The 9184-nt window shown below is 37.9% G+C and overlaps 1 pseudogene; it reads right to left on the bottom strand.

Moving 5' to 3' along the window:
* Nucleotides 1-945: 945 nt before the first annotated feature.
* LOC113896396 lies at nucleotides 946-1902 on the bottom strand (annotated as a pseudogene).
* Between the last annotated feature and the right edge of the window lie 7282 nt (nucleotides 1903-9184).

Raw genomic sequence — 9184 nt, 5'->3', positions numbered from 1 at the left:
TACAAACTCATTTGTTAATAAGCATTATATTAAAGCATCTACTACAAAAATGAGTTATTATGCAACAATAGCTAACTAATCAAAAATAAAAGTGAACAGAACTGAAGACAATTATATTAATTGGTTTCTCAACTATGCACTTATTCTGATATTTAAAGGTAGCATTCATGATTACTCTGTCTTTAAATTTTATTTCAGATAACTATATTAAAAATTGGTACATTAAGTTTCCTCTCCAGATAAGCAGGAAAAGATGAAAAGTGTGCTTGTTTGCACTAAACATGTAACCTTGAATCACATGACTGGATAGGCATTTCAGTCCTCCAGTGAGCCATCCTTTGGTCATGTATATATTTTGATATACAAAGTTCACTCTGAACAACACTGTGGTGAAGGGCACTGATCTTCTGTGCAGTAAAAAATCTAAATATAATTTTTCAGTCAGCTCTCTATATCCACAGTTCCATATCTGAATGTTCAACATAATCTATTAAAAGTTATTTAAAATACCTTAGTTGTCAACTTTACTTTAAACAAATATGAGTAATGAAACTAATAACTATCATTTAGAATAATAGGAGAACAATTACTTGTAATGACATATGTCACTTGAGAATAAATTATTCTTAAGAAACTCAGTCCTCTCATGAAGTACATGAGTATTTCCAAATATTGCTGATCCAAATGTAGGAAAATTTTGAAGTAGGGATAAGTACAAATAAAAAGCCTATATACCAGGTTGAGGAGAAAGCTTAATAATACAATTATGTAAAGTTTAAAAATAAAATAAAATTAGAAAAAAAAAGAAAGCTTAATAAATCAATACATGGAATTATTTTAATGAAAATTCCAGGGAACAATGAAAAGAAGCAAATTTGATTTTGCAATGATCAAAGAATCACAGTTTCTGATTCTGAGCCTTTGAGTCATGCCATCAAGGTCACTTCATTTCCCCCAGCAGAGTTGGCCTTTTCTACCTAATATTTCAAAGAATCTCTTCAGAGCCCCCTTTATGTCTTTATTCCTTAGACTGTAGATAAAGGGGTTCAGCATGGGTGTGACCACTGTGTACATCACTGAAGCTGCTGCACCTGATCTTGAACTGTGGGGAGCAGCAGGGTTAAGGTGCACTCCTAGGACAGAACAATAAAATAAAAAGACAACTGAGAGGTGAGATGCACAGTTGGAAAATGCTTTATACTTTCCCTCAGCTGATGAGATTCCACATATGCAAGAAACTACTTTAGAGTAAGAGTAAAGTATCCCAGCAAAAGGACCACCACCCAGCAAGGTAGCTGCAAAATACAATACCATGTCATTAAGAAAGGTGTCAGAACAGGCAAGTTGTAAGACTTGATTGAGTTCACAGAAAAAGTGGGGTATTTTGAAGTCTGAACAGAAGGACAATCACAACACCATTAACTTCTGTAACAAGGAGTACATGACACCCACGAACCAAGATATCAGAACCAGGAGACCACAGAGTCGGGGGTTCATGATGACCATGTAGTGCAACGGGTGACAGATGGCCACAAACCGGTCATAGGCCATCATATCCAGGAGAAAGTCATCTAAACTTGCAAAGAGAATGTAAAAGTACATCTGGATGATGCAACCTTCAAAGGTGATCAATTTGTTCTGTGTCTGGATGTTCCACAGCATCTTTGGGACAGTGGTGGAAGTGAAGCCGATGTCTACAAAGGACAGGTTGGAGAGGAAGAAGTACATGGGGGTGTGGAGGTGGGAGTCTGAGATGGTGGCCAGGATGACAAGCAGGTTTCCAAACACAGTGATCAGGTACATGGACAGAAAAAGTCCAAATACGAGGGGCTGCAGCTCAGGTGCCTCTGAAAATTCCATGAGAAGAAATTCTGAAACTTCTGAAATATTTTGTGGTTCCATGCCATGTAGGTAACTACCAAGATATAGAACAATAACTTATTAACTTTTACATAAGCAAGCATTAGCAACCTAGCACACATGCATGTTCAGTCACTTCCGTCATGTCCGTCTTTGCGATTCCATGAACTGTGGCCTGCAAGGCTCCCCTGTCCATGGGATTCTCCAGGCAAAAATATTGGAGTGGATTGTCATTTCTTTCTCCAGGGGATCTTCCCCTATGCAGGGATCGAAACTGTGTCTTTTATGTCTTCTTCATTGGCAGGCAAGTTGTTTACCATTAGCACCAACCCAACATAAATGCTATTACTTACATTTCACAGTCAAGACATTAACTTCAATAGGTATCAGTAGGGGGTGAGGAAAAGTCCTTTCTCATTTTTCTTATATGGCATACTTTCTTTGTTATTCATGTTCTTTAAGCTTTAATCTCTCCTTTGTAGGTTCAGTGGGCACACTACTTCTGGTTCTGTTCTTTTACCAGCATTCAAAGCCCTCCCTAGACCATACTCTATAAATCATGTATATGCCATGATTATTCATCCTTTTACACTGAATAACTTTCTTCTTATGATTTTCTCACTTGTCATACATATATTTATTTTACTATACTCAGTTCAGATTAGTCGCGTCCGACTCTTTGTGACCCCATGGACTGCAGCATGCCAGGCCTCCCTGTCCATCACCATCTCCCAGAATACACTCAAACTCATGTCCATTGAGTTGGTGATGCCATCCAACCATCTCATCCTCTTCTGTCGCCTTCTCCTCCTGCCTTCAATCTTCCTGGCATCAGGGTCTTTTCAAATGAATCAGTTCTTCACATCAGGTAACCAAAGTACTGGAGTTTCAGCTTCAGCATCAGTCCTTCCAATGAATATTAAGGACTGATTTTCTTTAGGATGGACTGGTTGGATCTCCTTGCCATCCAAGGGACTCTCAAGGGTCTTCTCCTACAGTATAGTTCAAAAGCATCAATTCTTTGATGCTCAGCTTTCTTTATAGTCCAACTCTCACATCCATACATGATGACTGGAAAAACCATAGCTTTGACTAGACAGACCTTTGTTGTCAAAATAATGTCTCTGCTTTTTAATATGCTGTCTAGGTTGGTCATAACTTTTCTTCCAAGCAGCTAGCATCTTTTAATTTCATGGCAGCAATCACCATCTGCAGTGATTTTGGAGCCCCAAAAAATAAATGTTACCCCATCTATTTGCCATGAAGTGATCCTTATTGCAGAAAGTGAAGAGGAACTAAAAAGCCTCTTGATGAAAGTGAAAGTGGAGAGTAAAAAAGTTGGCTTAAAGCTCAAGATGAAGATCATGGCATCCAGTCCCATCACTTCATTGGAAATAGATGGGGAAACAGTGGAAACAGTGCCAGACTTTATTTTTCTGGGCTCCAAAATCACTGCAGATGGTGACTACAGCCACGGAATTAAAAGACGCTTACTCCTTGGAAGGAAAGTTATGACCAACCTAGAAAGCATATTGAAAAGCAGAGACATTACTTTGCCAAAAAAGGTCTGTCTAGTCAAGGCTATGGTTTTTCCAGTGGTCATGTATGGATGTGAGAGTTGGACTGTGAAGAAAGCTGAGCACGGGAGAAGTGATGCTTTTGAACTGTGGTGTTAGAGAAGACTCTTGAGAGTCCGTTGGACTGCAAGGAGATCCAACCAGTCCATTCTGAAGATCAGCCCTGTGATTTCTTTGGAAGGAATGATGCGAAAGCTGAAACTCCGGTACTTTGGCCACCTCGTGTGAAGAGTTGATCCATTGGAAAAGACTCTGATGCTGGGAGGAATTGGGGGCAGGAGGAAAAGGGGACGACAGAGGATGAGATGGCTTGATGGCATCACTGACTCAATGGACGTGAGTCTGAGTGAACTCCGGGATTGGTGATGGACAGGGAGGCCTGGCATGCTGCGATTCACGGGGTCACAAAGAGTTGGACACGACTGAGCGACTAAACTGAACTGAACTGTTGGGACCAGATGCCATGATTTTAGTTCCCTTAGGCTGAGTTTTAAGCCAACTTTTTCACTCTCCTCTTTCACGTTCATCAAGAGGCTCTTTAGTTCTTCTTCACTTTCTGCCATAAAGGTGGTCATCGCATACTGTACTCAGACTTCAACAGTATATGCCACCATCAAATGAGCAGGGGATGCACCTGCATAGCTCACTTTGTTTTTCCCAAATGTATGTGAATATTTGTGTACCTATTTACAAACACAGGGGCTTCTCTGGTGACTCAGCAGTAAAGAATCAGTCTGCAATGCAGGAGACACAGTAGATGCATATTCAGTCCTTGGATGGGGAAGATGGGCAACCTACTCCAGTATTCTTGCCTAGAGAATCCCATGGACAGAGGAGCCTGGTGGGCTACAGTCAATGGGGTCACACAGAGTCACACATGACTGAAGAGACTGAGCATGCCTGCATCCACATTTAAGATAATACAGAAATATACTACTATATATTATTTAATATGTAGTATGTATTTATCGTAGCCAATATTTTGCAATGTAAATGGGGAGTAATCTATAAAAAAAAGCTAATATAATTTGCTAAATCAATTATATTTCAGTTAAAAGCAATAATGGCAGTCAACATAAAGCCAGTTAAATAGGGAGATTTCATACAATTGTATTAAAGAAAACTAAATGGAACATCAAAAACTGATTGAAACATGATATATGATAGCAGTAACTGAACAAGAGCAGTATGCATTAATAATTATTTTAGCTAAGACTTTCACTTAAGTGATTATAACATATAATGTATCTAGAATTTTTTGGCACAAAGCAGTTGCTCCATTATTATTTGTTGAATGATTAGGAATAAGATCATATCAGATATGAACATTTAATACATAGGAAAGTTACATTTTAATTGAGCTGGGAAAAGCTGAATTTTTGAATAAAAGCTGGAATAAATGACTGTCTTTCTGGGAGGAAATAAGGAACTTTTTTTGTTTTTAATCTAACACAGCTTCAGAAAATCAGGGTAAACTGTCCATTTCAGATGAACATACAGCAAATTCATGTAAAATCTGCACTTAGAAAACTAAAATAATTAAAGCTATAAATTCAGAAAAAAAAAAAAAAAAAGAACAATATAGGGAACTTTTCTGGTGGTTCAGTGGCTGAGACTCTTTGTGAACCTATGGTGGACTATAGCCTACCAGGTTCCTCTTGTCCATGGAATTTTTCAGGCAAGGATACTGGAGTAAGTTGCCATTCACTTCTCCAGGGGATATTCCCAACCCAGGGATCAAACTCAAGTCTCTTATGGCTCCTGCATTGGCAAGTAGGTAGATTCTTTACCACTGAGCCACCTGGGAAGACCCAGCTAACACTAGTGCAGCCAAATAAATAAATATATACTTTTTTTAAAAAGAATCATACATTAAACTCTATGAAACAGAAAATTTTTGGTCAAAAATACTCAGGAAAAATGAATCTAGAACAATGTACAGATGAACCTCTTTGCAAGGCAGAAATAGACAGATATAGAGAGAACAAACATATGGAAACTAAGAGGGGAAATTGGGATAAGATGAATTGGGAGATTGATATATATATATATATACATATATATAAAAACACAAAGAAGAAGAGTATTCTCTAATTTTGCTAGAATAAAAGTGAAGTGTGGTACATTGGGGAAACAACTTGAAGAGAGCTGTAAACATTAAAAACAGATATTCTCTAATTCAGGGTTCCTCAGTCTCTGCACTACTGGATATTCTGAGCCAGGTTATTCTCTGTAGTGGTATCTTTCCTATATATTCTAGGATATTCAGAAGGATCCTTGCCCACCACCTACCTCATCCCAGTGTGATAGTGAAAAATGTCTATGGGTGTAGTCAATGTCCCCTGGGGGAATTAATCATCCTTGATTGATAAGCACAATTTTAGGTGAATAATATCAAATATTTGTAACTCTGTACTATAATAGTAATTTGTTGAAAAATAATATGACAGACTCCCCATGTATGTGAGTATTATAGCCACACCATGAAATGTTATACAGACACTAAAATAATGAAGCAGACTTATACTACTTGATTGGAAGCAAGTTCCTAAGGTATTATTGATTTTAAAAAAGAGAGGAACAAACAGCAGAAAAAAGACCTCATTAAAACATAAAGAACATTTATGAGGTACACAAGATCATGTTCAAACATTTGTGAAAATGTATGTGAATATGTGTAAGTGCATAATTTAGAACAAGAAGATTTAAAGGAAACTAAGAACTTATAGGCAAAAATGTCAGTAAGAATGAAATTAGATTAAGTACATGTTTTATTTAAAAAAAAAGAGTATGCAACAAAATTGAATGAAAATCTGTGGCTAACTTATACAAAGATTAAAAATTATTAATTCAGAGATACCAACATGGGTCATTAATTCAACATTAAAATTGCCAAAGACTTGAAAATGAAATAATATTATAACCAAAGTGCTTTTAAAATGTGAGGATGGAGCAGTAAATAAATGATAATTTCATCTCATATAGAGACAGATGGATTCAAACATGCTTATCGAATATAATGGTGAAATTTAGTCCAAAGGTCAAGATAAATATTTCCCAAATTATGGTGAAAGGTGATGAACTTTTAGAAAAGGATTTAGTCACAAGGCCACAAAGAGCATTAAGGAATAACAGGGATATGAAAATTCACTGGGAACATATAATAGTATAAAAGATTATTTATTACCTCTAAGGATTTTTGGTTTTGTTTATAGCAAATATTGACACATGGAGAATATTAAAGTGGCAGCTAAATTAATGTAGTGGCAAGAATACACAGAAGAACTGTACAAAAAAGATCTTCATCACCAAGATAATCACGATGGTGTGATCACTCACCTAGAGCCAGCCATCTTGGAATGTGAAGTCAAGTGGGCCTTACAAAGCATCACTATGAACAAAGCTAGTGGAGGTGATGGAATAGCTCCAGTTGAGCTGTTTCAAACCCTGAGAGGTGATGCTGTGAAAGTGCTGCACTCAATATGCCAGCAAATTTGGAAAACTCAGCAGTGACCACAGGACTGGAAAAGATCAATTTTCATTCCAATGCCAAAGAAAGGCAATGTCAAAGAATGCTCAAACTACTGCACAATTGCACTCATCTCACATGCTAGTAAAGTAATGCTCAAAATTCTCCAAGCCAGGCTTCAGCAATACATGAAATGTGAAATTCCAGTTGTTCAAGCTGGTTTTAGAAAAGGCAGAAGAACCAGAGATCAAATTGCCAACATCTGCTGGATCATCGAAAAAGCAAGAGAGTTCCAGAAAAACATCTATTTTTGCTTTACTGACTATGCCAAAGACTGACTGTGTGGATCACAATAAACTGTGGAAAATTCTGAAAGAGATGGGGATACCAGACCACCTGACCTGACTCTTGAGAAACCTATATGCAGAACAGGAAGCAACAGTTAGAACTGGACATGGAACAACAGACTGGTTCAAAATAGGAAAAGGAGTATGTCAAGGCTGTATATTGTCACCCTGCTTATTTAACTTTTTTGCAGACTACATCATGAGAAACACTGGGCTGGAAAAAGCACAAGTTGGAATCAAGATTACCGGGAGAAATATCAATAACCTCAGATATGCAGATGACACCACCCTTATGGTAGAAAGTGAAGAGTAATTAAAAAGCCTATTGATGAAAGTGAAAGAGGAGAGTAAAGCTCAACATTCAGAAGACGAAGATCATGGCATCTGGTCCCATCACTTCATGGGAAATAGATGGGGAAACAGTATCAGGCTTTATTTTTCTGGGCACCAAAATCACTGCAAATAGTGATTGCAGCCATGAAACTAAAAGACGCTTACTCCTTGGAAGGAAATTTATGACCAACCTAGATAGCATATTCAAAAACAGAGACATTACTTTACCAACAAAGGTCTGTCTAGTCAAGACTATGGTTTTTCCAGTGGTCATGTATGGATGTGAGAGTTGGACTGTGAAGAAGGCTGAGCACTGAAGAATTGATGCTTTTGAACTACGGTGTTGGAGAAGACTCTTGAGAGTCCCTTGGACTGCAAGGAGATCCAACCAGTCCATTCTAAAGGAGATCAGTCCTGGTTGGAAGGAATGATGCTAAAGCTGAAACTCCAGTACTTTGGCCACCTCATGCAAAGAGTTGACTCATTGGAAAAGACTCTGATGCTGGGAGGGGTTAGGGGTAGGAGGAAAAGGGGATGACAGAGGATAAGATGGCTGGATGGCATCACTGACTCGATGGACATGAGTCTGAGTGAACTCCGGGAGTTGGTGATGGACAGGGAGGCCTGGCATGCTGCGATTCATGAGGTTGCAAAGAGTTGGACACAACTGAGTGACTGAACTGAACTGAACAATAAAAAAGCAATGGAAGGGTTATAATGTACAGTAATGTGACTAATAGTTAATAATACTCTATTGCATATTTATAAGTTTCTAAGGAACAGCAGATCCCAAAAGCTCTCATCACAAAAAAATTGCAATTGTACTACGCATGCTGACAAATGCTAATTTGATTTATTGTGGTGGTCATTTAGCAATATGAACAAATATTGATTCATTGTGCTGTACAGCAGCAACAAATACATTTTGTATGTCAACTGCAACTTACATTCTTTTTTAAAAATAATGAAGAGAATACTATGAATGATAGATTTGACAAACAAAATTAATAAACTCTTATACAATCCCCACAAATATATCACACGTATCTAAAGACCTGGGGGACTCCCGGGTGGATCATTAGGTAAAGAATCCACCTGCAATGCAGGAGACTAGATTCCAGGATGGGGAAGATCCCCTGCAGGAGGGAATTGCAACCCACTCCAGTGTTCTTGCCTGGGAAATTTCACAAACAGAGGAGCCTGGTGGGCTACAGTGCATGGGGTCGCAAAGAGTCAGACATGACTGAAATGACTGAGTATGCACACATATAAAAGAACTAAATGGCAAACAGTCTGTTTTGTGTAAAGAAACAATTATTTGTTTCAAAGGACAATAAAAAGGAATAACAGCACACTGGCACTACTATATAAAACAACAGATTTCTATGGACTTTTTTTTTTTTTTAATAAAGTCTGAATGGCTAACAAGCACACATATATTCAACCTCACAAAACAGAAAAAGACTCACCGACTTAAGAAACAAACTCACTGTTGCCAGGAGGAAGGGATAGTTAAGGGCTTTGGGAAGGTCGTGTACACATTGCTATATTTCAAATGGATAATCACTGAAAACCTATTGCATAGCACATGGAACTCT

Source organism: Bos indicus x Bos taurus, chromosome 7 (assembly GCF_003369695.1).
Source record: "Bos indicus x Bos taurus breed Angus x Brahman F1 hybrid chromosome 7, Bos_hybrid_MaternalHap_v2.0, whole genome shotgun sequence".
Lineage (NCBI taxonomy): Eukaryota > Metazoa > Chordata > Mammalia > Artiodactyla > Bovidae > Bos > Bos indicus x Bos taurus.
The sequence above is the reverse complement of the archived record's forward strand: the minus strand, read 5'-3'. Positions and strand labels throughout refer to the sequence as shown.